The sequence below is a fragment of the Thamnophis elegans genome, chromosome Z (assembly GCF_009769535.1).
Source record: "Thamnophis elegans isolate rThaEle1 chromosome Z, rThaEle1.pri, whole genome shotgun sequence".
NCBI classification, from domain to species: Eukaryota; Metazoa; Chordata; class Lepidosauria; order Squamata; family Colubridae; genus Thamnophis; species Thamnophis elegans.
Genome location: NC_045558.1, coordinates 95,253,898 through 95,275,408, shown reverse-complemented (window position 1 = coordinate 95,275,408; position 21,511 = coordinate 95,253,898). Strand labels below are relative to the sequence as shown.

Genomic DNA, 21,511 nt, shown 5'->3' with positions numbered 1-21,511 from the left:
TATATAAATTGTATAAAGCCACTTCAAACTTATGTTGGGAATATGAGCAACATGAAGTGACATTTTATCATGCTTAGTGGACATTTAAAAAAGCTTAAAAATGGATCCAAATACATATTTTATTATAGAGCACTTTAAAAATTAATATTCAACTAAAACCAGAACTTTTCTTCTTAGAATTAATGGATATACAGTTTGAAAAAAACTCATAAAAGATTATTTCAGGATATGATCACAGCAGCAAGATAATTATAGACACAGAGATGCATATGCAATTCCTCTGGAGGAATTGTTGGTGAAATTGAAAGATTTTGATGAAATTTAGCTTCATTGATTAGAGAAAAGTTATTTACATTTACTGCTGACCGGAAACCTCTTAAGGACTTTTTGTGTAAAAATGAAAAAGAGAAACTTTTAATTTATGATTTTGAAGATTACACAGGTTATAAAAGGGAGAGTAATCTGTAACTTTAGAAAGCAATGTTAAGATCTATTTGTGCTTATAATTATTATAAAGAATATTAGAAACCACTTCTTTATAGTTACCCCTTCTTTTCTATTTTCTTAACTTTTTTCTTTTTTACACCTTATGTTTTTTCATATATTTATTTTTCCATGCTTACTACCAATTAGTTTGTGTTAGTTTTTAATCCACCTTTAAAAGTTTTAATAAAATTATTTTTAAAAAGGATCAGGAAAGGTAGAGGGGGTCACATTTCAAAAACAATACATGTTACTATTTTATATCATTTAATAAAAACTAAATTTGCTTATTAATTGGGAACACTTTTATCACTCAAAATTTTTTTAGTGCATTAATGGAACTTGTTAGCCCGATAAAACACTAATTTATTTATAGTCTAAAAATGAGGTGTATTTATAATAAATACGTTTTGAAATAGTTTTAACAACAATGCTTAAGTCACGTTCTTACTGTGCTTTAGTACATGTAAATTTTGAACCCATGGGCGTTACATATTTATTTATTTACAGATATGCTCACTTCCATACACTTATAGAGATGTGTGCCAGGATAAAATAGAATAGAATTGTGCACATGCTGGTGATGCCAATCTGCCTCTTTCCATTTCTTCTAAATAGACATCTGTGAGAGCAAAACTACAAAATCAAAAAAAAGATGGTCAATGAAGCAGTGGCTATGCAATGAAGGAGGCTGCATATGCACAAGGGAATTACGTAGCCTGCCAAACTCCTGCATTTCTAGCCTAGTGCACAGAGTTAGCCTCTGGGCTCAACCAACCTCAGGATGGTTAACCAAACGAAAGGAATTATAAAGGATTATCATCCTCAAAAAACTGATATCCTAATTTTGCCCTTTTTGACTACTTCCCCTGAAGTCACAAACTCCTTTGGGAATGTTGAACGTGGTGCCATTTTTCTCATTCTTCGGATTTTGTTTCAAACTTCAGGTTCTCTAACACGACTTACTAAACCTTTAATATCACCTTCAATAGCCACATCTATGGCTAAATTGTGATAATTACTTATATTTGCCCACACATTTCCTTCCCTTCCTTTTTTGTTTATTACTTCTCCCACTTACAATGGTTCATGTACTTTCTCTTATCATACAGATGCATCCAGATACATATGTATACTCACACATCTAGCAGGTCATGTATGGAGGACAACTGATTTTCTCCACAGCAAATGTCAGTGTTTGGCCTCAGGATGTGTAGTTTCTATTCTAGGTATTTCTATCTATCCCCCTGTCCATCTAAAAAACCGGATAAATAATCCATTAAAATAATCATCCATTGATGATTAGATCAGATTGTTTGACAGTTTAGGTCTGCCAATTTCAATTCTTGCATTCTTCTTCTTCACCCAAGATAACTGGCCACATTTTGCTTTCTTCTTCTTTTAATCTTTCAAGGTTTGTGTCTTGTTGCCTAGAACAGTTCCCTCCACTGTTTCCAAGCAAAGTCATGCCCATAAAACACACTGAACTGATGGATATATTTCTACATGGAATATTTTTGCTAGTTATTGCACATTCCTGCTTATTCTCAACTACCTAACAGGTGTTTGAAAATCAAATTCTGCCACCAAATCACATTTTTTTCTGGTGCATTCAAGGTTTTCAGGGGTTCATCAAAGGATCAAAGTTAAAAACAAATTCCTGAGAGGAGAAGCAGGTTTCTGGCCTGGGGTGCCAACTGATTTGCCTGTGGCAGTCCTGAGTCAGTTATACTGTCATGGAGTCAGGAGAATCAAATCTCTGGAGAAAGGTACCACCTAAAGTTCCTTTTCTCATTAGCCTATCAAAATCACCATACAGTTTGCCATGAGCCAAGAATCTGTAGAAAAATACGTCTAGGACAAGAAATGTCTTGCAAACTGTGCCACACTTTATGTGAATTTTTTTCTTGCCATTCAAGTCATTTTTCTCCCTATACCCCTTATTCACTTGTCAGTCTCTGAGTTTTCATTTTTCTCCCCAGCTGTCTATTCATTCGTATATTTGAAGATTCAAAGTCTGATTAGGGATTATACTGTTTATGTTTAGTTCTAACCTTCTAACACTGGCATTCAGCTTCTAAACAGCTGCCCTTTCCAGCTGAAAAAATCTGATTCATATAGTATAACTAAATGTGCAGATAGACTGTGACAATCTACAAGTACTGTTACACAAGTAAAGAACACTATTTGCATTGTGTATAACATATATACTGGATGCCCTCACACATAGACTTCATGCATATGGTGCATAAGATGTAAATACCTGAATAGAGCATGTGGCTATAATACTTTCAGCTCAGAAAAGGAAGGTAAAGTCTGGCCATATCGTATGACTAAATGTATTGACTACATAAGTTCATATATTCACTTTTCTGGCTAAGTGATAGTGTCTCTCTAATATGTGCTTTATTAGGTTTTCTGAACATGCAAAATATGATTTGGGGAATAGGCACAATATCTTCAGCTAAATTTCAGAAATCATTCAAGATGACAATTTTAATTATTACAGTATAATATTGTGGGATTTTTAATAGCCAAGAACAACATAGATAAGAGGGCACAACATCCCATGTCCATTGGATGTTACAATACAATACAATAGTAGAGTTGAAAGGGACCTTGGAGGTCTTCTAGTCCGACCCCCTGCCTAGGCAGGAAATCTTATACTGTTTTAGACAAATGGCTATTCAAAAATCTTTTTAAAGACTTCCAGTGTTGGGGCATTCACAACTTCTGGAGGCAAGCTGTTCCACTAATTAATTGTTCTAACTGTCAGGAAATTTCTCCTCAGTTCTAAGTTGCTTCTCTCCTTGATTAGTTTCCATTCATTGCCTCTTGTTCTACCCTCAGGTGCCTTGGAGAATAGTTTGACTCCCTCTTCTTTGTGGCAACCCCTGAGATATTGGAACACTGCTATCATGCAGTGTTTCATTAAACTAGACATACCCAGTTCCTGCAACCGTTCTTCATATATTTTAGTCTCCAGTCCCCTAATCATCTTTGTTGCTCTTCTCTGCATTCTTTCTATACTCTCCAGATCTTTTCTACATCGTGGCGACAAAAACTGAATGCAGTATTCCAAGTATTCCTCTGACCAAGGCATTATAAAGTGGTATTAACACTTCATGTGATCTTGATTCTATCCCTCTGTTTATGCAGCCTAGAACTGTGTTGGCTTTTTTGACAGCTGCTGCACACTGCTGGCTCATATTTAAATGGTTGTCCACTAGGACTCCAAGATCCCTCTCACAGTTACTACTACTACCTATACTGTACCTGTGTATTTCATTTTTCTTGCCTAAATGTAGAATCTTACTCTTTTCACCTTTGAATTTCATTTTATTAGATAGTGCCCAATGTTCAAGTTTGTCAAGATCCTTCTGTATCTTAAGCCTATCTTCTGGAGTGTTGGCTATTTCTGTCAGCTTGGTGTCATCTGCAAATTTGATGGAGTTCCTCATTTATTCCCTCATCCAAATCATTGATGAAGATGTTGAAGAGTACTGGGCCTAAAACAGAGCCTCGGGGTACTCCAATGCATACTTTCCTCCATGTAGATGCAGCTCCATTGAGGACGTTGAGTGCGGTTGGTCAGCCAGTTGCAAATCCATCTGGCGGTGATGCTGTCTAACCCACATTCTTCTACTTTATCTAGTAGTAGGTTATGGTCTACCTTATCAAATGCCTTACTGAAGTCCAAGTAAACTATATCGACAGCATTCCTCTGGTCCACTAATTTTGTCACTTTGTCAAAGAACCCTGGGGTGTAATCCATCCGGTCCTGGTGATTTGAACTCGTCTAGAGTAGACAGGTGCTCACTTACCATTTTCTTCTCTATTTCAACTTGTGTTCCTAATCTGATTTTTGTGGTGCTGTTTTTGATAGGTTGGACTGTTTTATCCCTTTGTGTAAAGATAGATGCAAATAATGAGTTAAATAGTTCTGCTTTCTCCCTGTTGCTTGTCACCTTCTTGCCACTTTCTCCCAGCAATGGACCAATTTTTTCCTTAACTTTTTTCTTGTTTTTAACAAGAAAAAATGTCTTCACCTTCAGCATTGAGACAGGAAATTTGCAGAAGCATTCCATTCACCCTGGGTTAAATTTGATTGGAAGTTTCCAAATAACCAGGATTACTCACAATGATCATTTGTGCAAAATATTCTGTTAGTTTTTAGGTACAGATCACTAAGATCTCCTATAGATTTTGTAATTTAACACACAGCCCATCTGCCTGACTCCTCTTACTTGTACTCATGTATCCAGTTCAGTTCTAACTGCCGTACAATTTACAAAGAAAGAATCATCTTAATTCCAATACTGGACATATAAAAAAGCAAAAATTAAATTTATCTAACATATTATACAAAATAATAATATATTACATATATTATATCAAGGCTGACCCTATCATTTGGCAGAGAAAGTGTTTTCTTTCTGATTGACGGGGGGGGGCAATAAATGGTTAATTATTTAATTTATTGCTATATTTTTATTATGAGGGAGGAAGAAATGATCCTTGATATTATTTGCCTTAGTCAAATGAATAATTTGGCAAGGGAAGGAGGGAAAGGGAGGGGGAGGGAGAGGGAGGAGGGAGGGAGGGAGGGAGGGAGGGAGAGAGAGAATGAATGAATGAAAGAACAGCGGTCACAGGATGGCATTAGTTGCCCTCCTTCAGACAGCAGCATTCTTTGGGCCAGCCTTGTGCCCAAAGAAGACTATTTTGCAGACTATTTTCAATCAGCACCTGCTTTTATGCCTATAGCAGCACACTGCTGATCCATGCCCAACAGATGATATTTCCCACCATAGGGCTACCAATTCTAGGCTGCAAAAATCTAGCTAACTATCCTACAGCAGCAAACTGATATAGAAAACTCAAATTCTATGCTGCCTTCGGGTCTTCTGGATTCTTGCAATCCAAACATGAAACCCCAATGCTTAACACATACATTTCAAAAATGTATTTTTTATTTTTTATTCATTTACATCCCACCTTTATTAGTTTTATAAATAACTCAAAATTGCAAACATACCTAATATTTCTTCCTTCTAATATTTTTTCCACAACCACCAACTTATGAGGTTGGTTGGGCCGAGAGAAAGTGACCGGCCCAAAGTCACCCACCAAGGCAGGACTTAGAACTCACAGTCTCCTGTTTTCTAGCCTGCTGCCTTAACAAGTACACCAAACTGACCTTCAATTATTATTTTTTCTGAAGATGATAATATATATATATATATATATATATATATATATATATATATATATATATATATATATTTATATATATATATATATATATATATATATATATATATATATATATATATATATATATATATATATATAAAAATAAATAAATATAGGAGGGTGACTATTTACTTATCCATTAAATCAAATTATATAACTGCCCATCACATTAAATGACACTGGGCAGCTCACAACATTAAAACAAATACAAAATATGCAAATACGAGATAAAACACATAGCAGCTGAAGCATAAAATAAAGGCCTCAGCACAGCCAGGAAATGGGTTGTGTCACATACTGGGGCTGCAAGCTTGAGCACATAGTCAGGTCTTTAGGACCCCACAGAGGCCAATAGTATTGGAGCCAACCAAATGTCTTGAGGGATAATATTCTAGAGGGTAGGTACTATAGCAGAAAAAGTTCTCTTATGGGACTCTACTAGCCAACACTCCTGTGCAGCATGCTCCCTATGCTATTTTGGATAGGATGATAGAGACAACTGAGAAGAGTCAGCCCCATAAATAACCTGGCCCAAGTCCTGTAGGGATTTAAATATAACTATCAACTTTTATCTTAGAAGCAAACTGTCAGTCAATGCAACTTGTAGAACGATGTTTCACCTGCACTGAATAAACGACACCATTAATTTTGCACCAGCTGAACCTTCCAAATGCTCTCAAGAGCAATTCAATGTAGCATGTGTTGCAATAATCTATCAGAAGCTAACAAGGGCATAACTAAAAGTGAGCAGGTTTTCTTGGTCCAGGAACATGTGCAAAAGATGCCCAATGCAAAGGCGTGCAAAGGCCCTCTTAGCTAAGGCCGCCACCTGCTCTTTGAAAGGAGATGTTAGTCCAGGAGGCCCCTAGATTGCATTTGGCTTTGCAGCAGTGCCATCCATCCAGAACCAAAAATGGAAGGCCCCAAAACCAAAAGCCATGTGGACTTGTTTGGGTTGAACTGAAGTTCCTGAAGAAGTGAAACATTTTCAATGAAAAAATAAACCAAGAAAGTCTAGTTGTCTTTTGAACAGCATTTCGGACAACCATGACATGGATGACTGAGACATTGAGTTGAAGGTTGTGGCGCCCCATCCACACCCCCACAGACTCCAGACACTCGGACATAATTTCCATATCATCACTTATACAGCCTGAAATGGAGATACAAAGCGCAGCATACCGATGATATCTCACCTCAAAGTGCTAGATGACCTTAACCAGCGGCTTTATTAAATAGCAGGGAGAAAGTACCACCTCACAAAGTAGTGTCCAGGGCTAGAGCTCTTGCTACTCATCAATCCCTCAGTATTGTACTGCCCACTCCCAAACCAATACAGAAGGATACCATGATTGATGGTATCTATATTACTACTATAGAACTGTATTTAAAAAAGAAAGGTGTACATGGTATATAATGAAGGGAAAAATAAAAAAAATCCTGTATTAAACTATATAGAATACAAAACAAAAACAAAGAAAAATAGCTCAAATAAATTTAAACATAAAAAACTCTAAAAAATAAAAAGTTGGTTACAAAGTAAAATTCCTAAATACCTAAATTATGTTTATTTTTAATATAGATATATAATAGCCCATTCAAAGTAAGTAGACAGGTAGATCTAGTAAATAAGACACCAGATAACCTAAAATTATATTCATTTTCTATTTTTGCAAGTTGCAATTCAATTTTTTAACAGTGAATTAAAGCAAGAGCATATGCAATCATACTGTCTGGTCTTGCCTTCCCATCAGTGCAAAGCTGATTCAAGGTCTCAGAGTTGACAAACTCCATTAAGTTATCATGTGGAGCTTCAGATGCAAGCTTATCCAGATTTCTTCATAGAGAGAAAGAATCCAAGTTTGGAAACTATAATCCAGCAAAGCATTAATATTTTTAATCCTTACCTGGCTTCAAAGAACCTGGTTTACCATAGTCGTAATATTCAGTCAATTACAAGTGGACCAGTGGACATATCCATAAGATATACACCAAAGTGCCTTTACATTTATTACATCTGCAGCATAAAAATGCTGAGAGCGAACTTTTTTTAAACATTCCCTGAAGGATCCAAGATCTTTTTTTTTTTTTTTTGCTAAACTACATTTTTAAGTTGTAGGAAACATATTACATTCTTTAAAACATGAAACTACTGACTGAGTAACATAAATTCCAAACTATACTGTCCAAATTTATTTTTGAAAATTTTAAATCATTTTGGTAGTAATAAATGATTAGTCTTAAGTGCCGAGTGCTACCATAAAAAACACACTGCCAAAGAAAGGGTTCTTAACACCTCAGAAATTGCTGGAGAGGGGAAGGTAGAAATGCTCCTTTATTTGGTACATTTTTTAGTTTAGAACAGTATTCCTTAAGATAGGAAGGTTTGGAGCATGCAACCATCCCGTCTTGAAGTGAAATAAATTTCAGAGGACCATAGCAGCTTTAATTCTTCAGGCCAAATTAATCTCCAGAGGCTTTTTGGCCCTAGCATCTGGTACCCCTAAATGTCTGCCTGGGTAAACACATTCCAATGCAGAGGAGGCAGTGTAGACCAAGCTAGATGAAATCTCCCTGCCACACAATTGCACTTTCTTCCAATGACACTAAATATTAATGAGTGGCCTACATTAAATCCACAAGCACCTGACTCTCCCTCCCCTCTCTCCTTCTGCAGGGCAACTGCCCTGGCACATCATCGCAGAAACCATCATCTTTACTAGCAGGAACCCATCCTCCCCTCCTTCCCTCTGCCATCCCCTCCCCCCACCGCCAACTGGGGACTCGCCAGAAGGCAAAGGGAGGCTGGTGCAGCTGAGCAGGAAGAGAGCAGCACCAGCTGTGCATTCATTTCCAGAGGTTTAAATTCTGCCCAGCCTTGCTATTCTTCCGTTCAACAGAGGCAGTGAGATTATAAAGTGCTAACATTGGGGAGAAGGGATAGGACAGGCAAAAAAGAGAAATAGGGTGTACCTGTGTCTGCGGGCCAATCATATCTTCTTTGAAGAACCAGTGCAAATATTAGCACCCTTCAATCAAACAGCTGCCATCTGATTAGGCAAAAAGTCATGATCTAGCCAGTTCTTTGCCCAATGGCACATGTGTTCCTGGAAACAAAAGGCAGAAAGGAACAAAAAAAGTTTTTTAACTACTATACCCTAACTTATCCCGTGTTTTAGTTTTAGCTATATACCAAATTAGGGAAATCAATAGCTTGTGATTCCAGCCTGCCAGAATATATTGGGTGGCCTCCCTAGATTTCACTGATAACTAAAGAGAGTTCTAAACTTGCAAGAAAATGCAACTGGTAGGTTAATCTTGAATATAGAATAAACTCTTCCCCAACAAGGTGTCCTCTACCTTCAACGATTATTTGCCAAAGGCAACAACCTCTACAGGAATTATCTATTTACTGCATTTCATTTTTGGAATCACTACTTCACTTTCTAGACAGCTAATAAAATATGTGTAAAACACATTAAAAAGCACACCATAACAACAATAAAATCTATATGTACAATAGATTGAAGATTTTAATTCTTGTTTCACATTTTTTTTTATACTTTCCCCTTATGTCCCCTTGGTCAGCTAAAACCTGCATGCTAATGAACTAAGTCAAAACTGGCCACTGGTGAGGGGAGATCCAAATTGGCATTTCCTACCTTACTTTTGGTTCCTCCTGTCTCTCCCCCCCAAACAGCAGGTGGGTCTGGGAAGGGCAGCTCCTGTAACAACTTTGAAATGAGCTCTGGAGGACAGCTTGCCAAGTAAAGCCTGAGGGAGGCAAACTGTCATCCTCCCCCCTCCTCGACCTATTTCTTTGGCTACTTTATTGGTTGTACTCATTTCTAGAGAACCGTATAAATCATCAAAAGGCCTTATAGTGCCTGCCAAAGGAGTATATTAGGTTACCTAAAAATCTGTGAGCTGTACAATGTGGGGTCCCTTCCTGGATTTGTGGCCATTATACAGAGAGAGTAATTAAGTGTACGAAAGAGTGAAAGAGGGCGGGAAGAGTAGGGTGTATTAGTGTAAATGTCAGGCTTCCATTTCCTCCCCCAAATTAGCCACTTTGTCCCTTTGGTTTTTTTTTTAAGGGGAAGTGTTTCATGTACCAATTTGATCCTTAAATGTCCATAATAATATGCCAAACATTGGGCTTCTCCTAACCCAGAAATCCTGGGAGCCATAAAAATATTCTCCCATCCTAACTGCAGGAATATTGCCTACTTCTGGCCATGAGAATAGATCCCAAAGGGAATCCATATCTTTGCTTCAAAGAGATGGTTGGCCTGTTCCGGTAGATCCTCTTTTATTACACACAATTATATGCAGACACATGAAACATTATTAATACATCCTGCCATGAAAAGACCTTTGAGCCTTGCTGCATGTCTTCCCAAACAGAGAAGAAAGATATGAAAACTACTGTATGGATACATAAAAATCTCATTTTTTTGGAGGCTAAAGTAAAAACAAGTTGCTCTAAACCTGTCTCAATATATCTATCCTGAAATTCCTGCCTTGTCCCTAGAGATTTCTTCCCACTGGCCAGGGCTCATCCTTAGAAGTAGGGAAAGCAAATTATTCTCTTTGATTCCTTGCCTGTCCTACACACACATCACATCCACACACTACCCATTTCCCTTTATGCTGTGTTCCATCCAAACAGCCCAAAGTGGTCCTTGATTGATGGCAGTGTTTGCCCGCTAAGCGCACCCTGCGGTCCAATCCTTGCACATTCCCCAATTCCTCCCCAGTCCCTATTCAAAGACCGACTGTGTCTCATGTCAGTCCCTGAGGTGCTATTAATTAAAAATACATCCAATTAAATGGCAGGTGAGGACGTGCCATACGAGCTCCCTCCCCCTCCTGCTTCGATTGGCTCATCTGTGCTTCGAATTGAACAAGATGCAGAGAGAGGCTACAGGAGAGCTCTCTGAACCTGTGCCAACATAGGCCATGCCAGTCTGTTCGGGTGGTGCTGTGAGTGTATGTTGCTGTGTGTGCATATGCAAAAGAGATGTGGCAGGCTGATTACCATAGCCAATGGTTGGCATTATTATAGTTTGTCAGCTGCGTCCTGCCCCATTTTTATGCTTGCTTTCTCCCAAATACCAAATGAAACTAGGGGGGAAGAAAAGCTTATCTAGTAGAGAGAGAGTTTGCTAAGCCAAACAACAGATTCATTTAAAATAAGTCTGTAGAATGGAGGCCTACAGGCAAAGTTTTGGCTATCCATTTTAAAGTGTGATGCTAATTTCAATTTCTCCTTCGCAGTTTGGCCATTGCCTCCCAATCTCCTTTTGCCAATTTTAGCAGCCTTCCTTTTTCTTAACTACAATATTCTGATTTTACTTCAGTTCTCTTTACTTCAGTTCAGTCTAAATTATTTTTCTCAGCCTGGCTTCTGTAACAGGAATCAATTCCCTAGACCGCTAATATCCCTGACAGATGGGCATTGTGTCACATGCTTATTTTAATAACAATAATCGAAATATAGTATAGAAGTGGTGAGCCAAAGACAAGCAAAATATGGAACCTCTGAATACTGATTTAGTCAACAATGCTAATTTTACCCTTCTTGCGGTGGTACAATTGCAAAATATCGACCTTTTTGCCAAACTGGTGATACCTTTGTCTCCTGCTAAAAGCAATAATTCAATAACTTTATCTTTTACTAATGCTGAGATAAGAGAAAATGTATGGAACCAAACAAATATTTCAACAAGTTAGTTCTACATCAATATCAGTCATCTTGTCATATATAAACATTTTTCATGAGTTCTTTCTAAGATCTGGTTAATAGTTATGTGTCAGCAGATAGCATGACAGCTAATTCTATGATCCAACCCATACGTTTCTGAAAGAAAGCACTGAATATAGGGAGATTCATTTCATGTATTTGAAATGTCCTATTTAAAGTAATATAATCCATAAATTCTATAAATATATTCCCTGGTTGTGCAGAATATACAAGTAATTCAGATTAACTGGTATTGATCAATTATATACTTGAAAGTAAATTATGTTGGATTAAGCCAGGAACAATGTTTTTAAATGCCATTCAAGGATAGATAGAAGTATGACTTAATTGCCATATCTAAAAATTAGCAAATTCCAATCAAATATGAAGTTGGCATTTTACATTTCAAAAGTTGAGATAGTAACACTGAAAAAAAGATTCTTGGGCTGAAAACTGAGCTTTTTTTGTCAGACAAATGTGGCAACATAAGTATTCCTTCTGAAAGTGGTATTGAATGGAGAGAGTTGCGGAGCAACAGAGAACACATCAGAATAATCTTGCAATGGCCAAGAAAGGGGGTGGTTGTTTCAAAAGTGTTCCATTTTAGTTTTGGAATCTGCCGTATTTCTTGCCGACTTCACATTCCTGCTAATTGGAGATTTTAATCTTCAGCGACTTTCTGCTCAGGGGTGCTGACAGGATCACCAGCTGTGCAGCTATTCCAGCAGCAGCGGCTTTTTAATCAAGCCATCTTGGCAGGGAAGGTGGGATAGTGGAATTGGGGAAAGGGAGGGTGAGGTTAGGAGGATGAGGAAGGTGAGAGCTTGGTTTTGCCCTTCCCCACTCCAAGGGCAAAGCTAATTTGTGGAGGGAAAGAGAAACTGGTTTTTCCCTGCAGAAACTAAGAGTAAGTCTTGGCAGGATCCCAAGGACATGAATTTATGCAGACTGCAGTTTCCCATCAGCCATATATTAAGAGAGTAGATTTTTAAATTACATCAAGGAGCAGAGAAGGAAAATCCTAACCCTAAACCTTTTTGTAGCCATCTTTAGCTATTATTTTAGAAGGTAGATAGCAATTTTTGGTCTGGTATGATAAGGATAAAGAAACTGAATTTCTCCTCACAGCACAATCTTTCCTAAAACAGCCATGATTCAAATACTGAGGAGACACCTCAAGAATTTATATTGGAGTAGGGGATATACCAGTCAGATCCAATATTTGCTACTAAGTCCCTATGACTCATGGATAACTCCTATCCATCACACTATTTGATTCATGGCATTTAATGTCCTTCTAATCTGCTTCTCATACAACATGGGGCCTAAAGTTCATCAAATAGTTTGACAGAAAACAACATCCTTGATTTCCTCCAGTTGCCTGGTAAGCATTTTGGTCTTCTGCAGATGGAGTTCTCTTCCTAGCTGTCAAGTCTTATCATTATCATGGCAGATTTTTTTCCTATAAAATTTGCCCTTTTAGGGAAAAAATTATCAGCTAGGGCAAGCATCTAAAATTCACAGCTTGGAGGCTGCAGGCCTCCCTTTCAATTCCTGCTACAAAACCTTGGTGAACTCCGACATCCACACCAATAGCTTCAGCTTTTATTCGAGAGAATAATTATTTTATTTAAGAGGTTAAAGGAGAAAATGACAGAGGGAATAATCCTATAAATGATATTTATTTTTAAAGAAAATTATAATTAAATTAAGTCCAATGCTCTTTTATTTTTCCCCAACCCGAGTTTTTAGAATGTTAAAAAAGCCTTAAAAGATTTCCAGACCCCTCATTTAGGAATCATTCAGAAAGAGAAAAGAAAGTGCATTACAAAAAAACACAGATAATGGGCATAAATTTGCATCTGCTATTTTATATGCATAAGTGCCAAATTCAAAACAATTATGATAATCTAAATGATCATATACTTTTTGGCAAAATGATAGTATGGTAGTGACTAGGAGATCTCTGCACAAGCTCAGTCTGCTGATTTGGAGGGAAATGCTTTTAGGACTCCTTATCTTTAAAGTGGATAAGGATTGGTCTGTATTTCTTGTGGAATAGATACTTTGTACCCTTATATCTTCACTACATATTTTGGCAATCATTGTGCTTATTGCAGTGGCCTAGACTGGAAGATGCTTGCCTCCCACTTGGGAAGAGTTCAATCCTAGAGGTTTCTCTTCTGGGATGCAAAGAAAAAATATCTGCTGTGAACTCTGCATGGCATCAGGAAGGGCATCTGGCCAGTAAACACTTAGTTTCATCCAGTCACCCTGATTCTACCCCAAATTAAGGGATTACAAGATCGTAAAAAGGGAATTTGCATTATTGTGTGTGCTGAAGCCAATAGACCTCATATTCTATTCTAAAGAAAGGTGGAGGAAACTATTAGAATTAGTAGTTTAGTTGTAGTTTATTCAATTTGTATGCCGCCCTATTTCCGAGAGACTCAGGGCGGCAAACAACCAAAGGGGGAAGGGGATACTATGAGTATCTATGATACTCATACCATTTTTATTCATTTTTTAATTTAACCAATTTATACGGCTGCCCATCTTGCAAATGTAACTCTGGGCAGTTAGCACACACATAAACAATAAAAACAATGCTCATAAATGCTACCCTAATAAAGAATAAAAATTTACGGAAGTTACTGAGGGTAAACCCAAATAGAGCAATTAACAAAAACCTCTCAATGGGGTATCCAACGGTCTGACTATCAGGAACACTAGACTCATTAGATTATATTTTTTTAAATGAAGGGCCCTTTCTGCTGGATCTAGAAGGATAGGCAGAAACAACCAAAAAAGGTGGTCTTGAAAATAACCAGCTCCATGCCATGAAGATCTTGACAAGCAACATCTTGTCACCCAGCGAGTGCCAAACTGAGCAGAGGTTAATATACCATTTCTCAGGTTCTAATTCAGCACCAAAACTATGACACCAAACTAGCTCTTTTGTTATATTAAGTTGTGATCATTTATACAGAAGTAAGTTCAATTTTGAGTAATGTATTTAGAATAGAATATCAGAGTTGGAAGGTACCTTGGAGGTCTTCTAGTCTAACCCGCTGCTTAGGCAGGATATCCTACACCACTTCAGACAAATAGTTATCCATTTCTTTCTTAAAAACTTCCAGTGTTGGAGCATTTATAACTTCTGGAGGCAGGCTATTCCACTGATTAATTGTTATGTCAGTAAATTTCTCCTCATTTCTAAGTTGCTTCTCTCCTTGATTAGTTTCCACCCATTGCTTCTTGTTCTACCCTCAGGTGCCTTGAAGAATAGTTTGTCTCCCTCTTCTTTGTGGCAACCCCTGAGATATTGGAGCACTGCTATCATGTCTCCCCTAGTCCTTCTTTTCATCAGACTAGATATACCCAGTTCCAGAAACCGATCTTTATATAGAATGGCCTCCAGTTCCCTAATCATCTTTGTTGCTCTTCTATGAACTCATTGTAGGGTCTCAATATTTTTTTTACATCATGGCGACCAAAACCTGAGATACAATTTTGCGTATCTTAAACCTCACTTAGACCAGGAGAGAATCTTTGGCAGACCAAATATTGTTGAACTGGAGTTGTAGGAGTGGTTCACCAATGGTTATGTTGAATGAAACTGCCATGTTTACTTATACTAGACAACCCAAAGCCTCCTTACTCTATCTTCACAATAAGGATTCCACAATAATGTCTGAAATTTATTATTTTTGTCCTGTGGAATTTGGGAGAATTATTGTCTGGGGAACATACTGAAAATACTACATCAGAAACAACTCCTCTACTACATTTTACTAATCTAGGAACTCCTGTTTCTTTCTTTTTTTTAAAAAAGAATGGCTTTAAAATTAGTTTAAGTCTATTTTATTGCTGGAATTTTTAATCTTTTATGTCTGAGCTACCACAAAGGATAAGGACAATAAGAATCCTAATGTAGATTAAAACATTGGTCAATGTGATCAATACAGAGAGAGGTGGAGGGACTAGATTATGCAGCAGAAACAAACATTATAATAGGTGAGATCCATCTGGATACAAAATAGAGGATCAAGAAGCTTTCAACCCAAAGGGACCCTTTTTATTTCCCATTAGAATCCATACTAGTTTCACTCATCCCATCCCCTCTCAATTTCATTGTGCTATGTTTGTTTGTATTTGGGTTTAACTGGCTGTAGTTTAGTTGTGAGCCTCAAAACAGCAAGGACTATTATTTTAAACTCTGTAGTTCTCCATGAAAAGATCTGGAAGAGTTGGACTCAGCAAATACAGGATACTTGGCAGAAAAGCTGCTATGGGCAATACTCCCCATGTTGACCCTCACAGGGGCTACACTTACTATATTTTGTTGAATATAAGAATATAAATATTAAGTATATTTTATTCTGTTTCATTACATTCATTAACTCTCTTGGTCTCCATTTGTTACTATTCCCGTTGCTAGTTTTAGCTTATAAGCTCTATAATGGCAAGGACCTGTCTATTTCTGTTTTGCTTTAGTTACAGAGAGTGTTCACACAGCATTTTAAGCCATAATGTGTTTTGTTTGGCTTGGACTTAGCTGATGTGAACCCAACCCATATGCTGTGAACATGGCACTCTATATAATCAGCTGACATGCAAACATATTGCTCTCCATACACTGGAGAATGTAATTGGAGTTGTTGTTTGGCCAGTTTGGATTTTCTTTAATGTAAAACTAGGAAAGTGGGAAAGGTATTTTTCTCATATGCAGCCGAAACAAGGAAATTTCTTTCTTTCTTTCTTTCTTTCTTTCTTTCTTTCTTTCTTTCTTTCTTTCTCTTTCTTCCTTTTGTTCTCTTTCTTTCTTTCTTTCTCTTTATTTCTTCCTTTTGTTCTTTTTCTTTCTTTTTCTTCTTTCTTTCTTTCTTTCCTTTCTTTCTTTTTAGTGACAAGGAAGTGACGAGATGCATAATGATTCTCCAAGAATCTTTTTTGTCTCTGTATTCAGATTTCTTTGGCTCAAATATCTCCCTTCCTCAAAATGGTAAAAGGAAATGAAACCAAAACAGAGGTCCAATGGAGTTAACAAGCCATGATGATCCAAAAGTGAGATGCCAGAACTTCCTGTGGAAATGTTTGGAAGTTTTGTTGATGTGAGCTGCCCTCTTGTGTCTAAAAGAAGAATGCCAGTTGCCAATTGTCATGAAGAAGAAATCAGCCAATGACCCATCTTTAAAGATCTGCATTTAGTTTATTGCACAACAATATTTTCTGTAGTACTTTTTGTTGTCCAGTCTTACTTAATGTAGCTTACTTTTATATTTAATTTATACAGCATTTCTTTTTTATCACTTCTCAGAAATATAAATTATCAATTCATTTAAAATTTTTTAAGTATTTCTTTTCCTTCAGAGAAACCATTTTTAGATGAATAAAAAATTCTAACCGAAACGATTAATAACAAATATTAAAAACCAAGTTAAAACAGAATGGTGGTCATTCTGAAACAGCCAGCAGATTAAGAAACACAGCATGACAATATTTAAAGATCTTCAGCTTTATAAGGGGCAACATTGTATACAATTGTAAGCAATTACTAGCAGCATCACTGCTGACAAATGTCCTCAACTCTTAAGGTGAGGACAAAGAGCAGGATCATAAACTAAATATAAACTGGAAAATTATGTCTTTCCAAAGATTGTGTCTCTTCACAATTTATGACAGTTTTCATCAACCATGGTGACAATGCATGATGATGACACAGTGATATTAAATTCTTACATAGAATTCAGAGACTTGTGGAAAATTCACTCGAAAAAGGCAGAATATGGGAAGAAGAGAATTATGATGCAATCTTAAAGAAGTAGGATAAATGATAAATTTGCTTGTAACGGCTGTAAGTATTAGTTGTTTCTTTATATGATTTTTATTTACTTTCTTTTTACACTTGTTTTATATTTTTCTTCACTCTTTTTTCTTTTCTATAAATATACACTGCATATTTGTCTTTCATTATTGTAAACAATCTTTTATTGAAATTATTTTTAAAGAGAAAAATGTCAAATTCTGTCTCAGGCCATGCCATATAATTAGGCAGTTGTCAAAATGAAATCTCTTGGACTTCTGGATCAAAAGCAAGAATATAAATCTAACAAATAAAACTACTATGGCTAATGGGAGATAGGAGTTCAAAGAATAACTGGAGTCCTACAAGTTTCACAGTCCTAACCTGCACAAATAGGCAAATATTTTACTGATACAGAAAGAATCTGGATTGATAAAGACTGCTCATAGGAATATCACTGATTCATCAGTTCAGACCTAACTCTATCATTGCTACCTATAAATTGCTGATTCAAGTGAACCCTTTAATGAAGTCATTTTTGCTTTATGCAATAAAATACACCACTCTTTTAGAAACTTTTAATAACCTCAATGGTGATAACATTGCCACATAGGTAGTCGTCATTTTGTCACGCCAACTGTGACCAACAACTTGTTAAGCAAAGCATTTGTTAAGTGAATCCATGGCTTTTCTTATGATTCTTACTTGGAGTTTTCTTTGATTTAAGACCCATGGAGGTCGTAAATGCAAGAATTTGTAATGAAGTCACCTTTTCATCAGATTATGAATGGTTACTAAATAAGGGGATCATTAAGGAAGGTCTATCTATAATCCCACTGTCCAATAATCTCACTCCACTAGCCCTTCTATTATATTGACCCTCTAATGGTATTTTGGACAGAAGTATGGATATGGTTCTGATCTAACTAAATCTTTAACAACATTATATTAATTTGGATGGTGGATTTGGAAGATATGTGAGTGGCAGCAGGAAATCCTGAAATGATTTGGTATATTGTTTTAACACCCCATCCCTAAACTATTGTGACTGAAGAGTTCTTGATGAGCCACTTATTTTGAATAAAAGGTATAACATTAAATGATAAAACTGGTTTTATTCTTTCCTTCCTCTGTCTACACTGTAGCGCTCCTTATATAAAAGCTTGATGAGAATGAATATCATTCCACAGACATGCATACACTCTCTTTCTCTCATATATACAAAAAAAAAACCCACATAGACACACGGGGTTTTTATGGTGCTGAACTGGGAGGGAGGAAAAAAATCATCTGCATCCTTTTTTGTTTTTGATTAGAGTGCCATCTAGTGTCCATCATTAAGTTAGAGCAGAAAGTATACAAAGAAATTTAAGATTCTGTATCCATGCATTTGTCAATCAGATACTGTAATTCTGAAAGCTGAATAAAATAAGACCTAATTTGATGTGGAGAGAAAAATCACACACACAAATCAGATTGCAAATAAGTTGATTTTGGCCAGAAGATATGGAGGAAAATATTCCAGAAAAAAATGTAGCCCTGGAATTAGCTATTAGCCATTATTGTGCTAATCTAGGTGCTTAGGGCATCAAAGAAAGGGGGACATCAAAGAGTTTTTTTTCCTTAGCTGTCATGACCTTAAATCTAAAAATGAAGTTTAGATTGTTGTAAAGGGAATTATGTTAAATGAAAATCAGTTTAGATTTTCCTTCCTTCCCATCCCATCCCATCCTGTCTTCTCCCATGCCTTTCCAAGACAAAAATGGTAGGTGCTAAGGGCCATTGAATTTAGATTAATAAAATACAGCATGCTTTAATCAAAAATACAACTCAAACAGCATGTTTTAATTAAAAAAAATACAACTCAAAGACAGTCCAACAAGAATGCAGAGATTACAAACATAAAACTTAAAACTAATATATTCCTATGAAAAAATTATCCCATCCATTTAGCCTACCTAGGCTTGTCTAGTCTAGATGTTCAGCCATGTCCCATTGATGTTTTTTAGTAATTGGGATGAAAAAGGTCTTCCCACCGGAGAGGAACCACCTCTCCATCAAGGTACTGTTTGTTCAGAAAACCCAACAGAGCCTACAAAGCATGCAGTATCAATAGTTTTTAGAGGTGGCTGGCAATAGGATAATTAGGAAAAAGTCCATCTCATTGTCAAATAAAATGTTTGATATTGCATTACTATTTTGATTGGTTTATAATAATGTATTGCTTTATTACTTGGATTTGGGATGACAAAGCATATCATATATCCCCAGAAATAAGACGGGGTCTTATTTTCTTTTAAACCCCGAAATAAGCACTTGGCCTTATTTTCAGGGAGGTCTTATTATTTTTGAGGTGCAGGAGGCAGCGGGTATGGCCACCTCATGGCTGCTGCTGCGTTGCAATATTTTTGGGAAGGTCTTATTTTCAAGGGAGGGCTTATTTTAGTGCATACGCTCAAAAGCCCAATTGGTTTATTATCCGGGGAGATCTTATTTTCAGGGAAACTGGGTATATAATTTTAAAATTATTACAGAATTTATACTGCTTATTTAAAAAAAAATCTTTGCTCAAACTTTCCATTACTAAGCAAGGCAGTTGTTCCCCATTTTACGAACTTTTTTGAAGTTGTTAATCACTTTAGTTGTTAAGTGAGTCATGCAGTTATTAAGCAAATCTGGCTTTGCTCATTGACTTTGTTTGTTGGAACTGCCTGGGAAGGATATAAATAATGGTCCCATAACCCTGGGGCAGCACAATTGTCACAATACATGCCAGTTGCCAAGCACCAGTGTTTTGATCACATGACTTTGGGGATGCTGCAACAATTGTATGAAAATCAGTCATAAGTAACTTTTTTCAGTGCTGTTGTTCCTTCGAACAGTCAATAAACAAATGGTTGCAAGTCAAGGTATACCTGTAATATGAACAATATGCTATATCTTGCATTTAAAAATAAGAATCTTATTAAAAATAAGAATAAGAATTTTGATTTTTAAAACTTATACTTTTAAAACTAATATCTTAAAGCATTTAAGAGGTAGTATTCAGCTGGTCTGCACTGGTTCTCTCAAATTGCTGGCGGAAATTTTGCCCAGTTCAGTGAACTGGTATCAATGGCAGGCTGGCCATGCCCCTGAACCGGTCCCCCCTGTTGCTCACCACACTTGCCTGATTGCTGCTCACTCGCTCCGACACTTTGCATACCAGCTCTCAAAGAGGAGGTGGCTGGCCGCTGAAAAGTCCTCCGGTCGGCAAAAAAGCTGCTGCCATCGCCACCATATTTTTCGTGCATGCACATCCCATTGAGGACTTTTTAGCACCCTGCGGCCAGCCGCTGCCTCTTTGAAGCTGCTTTGTAAAGTGGCTCTCAAAGAGGTGGCGGCTGGGAGGTTTCTTTGCCAGCCAGCCACTTCCAGCAGCAGTGGCTGGCTGGGGGCCGCTAAAAACTCCAGTAGGCTTGCCTTCTGGATTTTGTTGCTTACTCGACTTGAAAAGTAAGCAACCAAACAGGTGGTGTGGGGGGAAGAAGAGGGGAAACAGGGGCAACTGGCAAAGGGAAAAATCCTACAAATTTTCCTACCTTTTCCTGTGGGCATGGCTAGGTGGGAAGCTATGTGACTGAGTCGGTGTAAGTGGCATCAAGTTGGCCACGTCCACTCAGTCACATGCCCCCTCCCCAATCTAGCCATGCCCACCGAACCGGTAGCAAAAAATTTTGGAACCTACCACTGATTTATTTTTACAGTTTATTATGTTTGTTGTGTTGACAGTCTTTTATGCTTGACAATGTTCTTTTCAAGAATCAATTCTGTTATTGTTTGTTAAAACAAATAACAACAAATTATATAATGAATTCGAGCCAGTGAATTGCTGAGAGCTAATTTTCATAACTAATAATATGTATACATGTGTGTGTATATAATCTTTCTGTATGTGTCTATTTATGTGTGTGTTAGATATCAATTCATTACAAATGAAAAAAGCTATTCCTGGATTAGGGCATACATTTTAACAAATGGAAGTGCAGCATTTATAAAGAACAGAAAGCCAAGATAATAATAAACAACTTTTAACACAACAAGGTAACACACCAAAGGGAACAAGACACAGTTGCCCCTTTTTGCCCTCCTTATTTTTATCAGCATTAGAACCATTAGCAAAGAAAATAAAGAACACCAGGAAAACTCCATTTACAATTACCAAAGCAAAACACTCCTTA

The 21,511-nt window shown here is 37.0% G+C and overlaps 1 protein-coding gene across 9 annotated transcripts in view; it reads right to left on the bottom strand.

Annotated features, from left to right (window-relative positions):
• Window positions 1-21,511, bottom strand: part of CDK12 (cyclin dependent kinase 12) — a 104,174-nt gene that overhangs the window by 38,762 nt on the left and 43,901 nt on the right. For 6 of the 9 annotated variants that reach the window (XR_004256856.1, XR_004256858.1, XR_004256857.1 and 3 more), the window contains exon 15: window positions 8,713-8,846. The exons of 2 other annotated variants lie outside the window; for them this stretch is intronic. The gene's annotated coding sequence lies outside the window, so the exon portion shown is untranslated. Of the gene's footprint in view, window positions 1-8,712; window positions 8,847-16,414; window positions 16,619-21,511 lie in introns of those variants that run through there. One more of the 9 variants, XR_004256862.1, reaches the window with a different exon arrangement.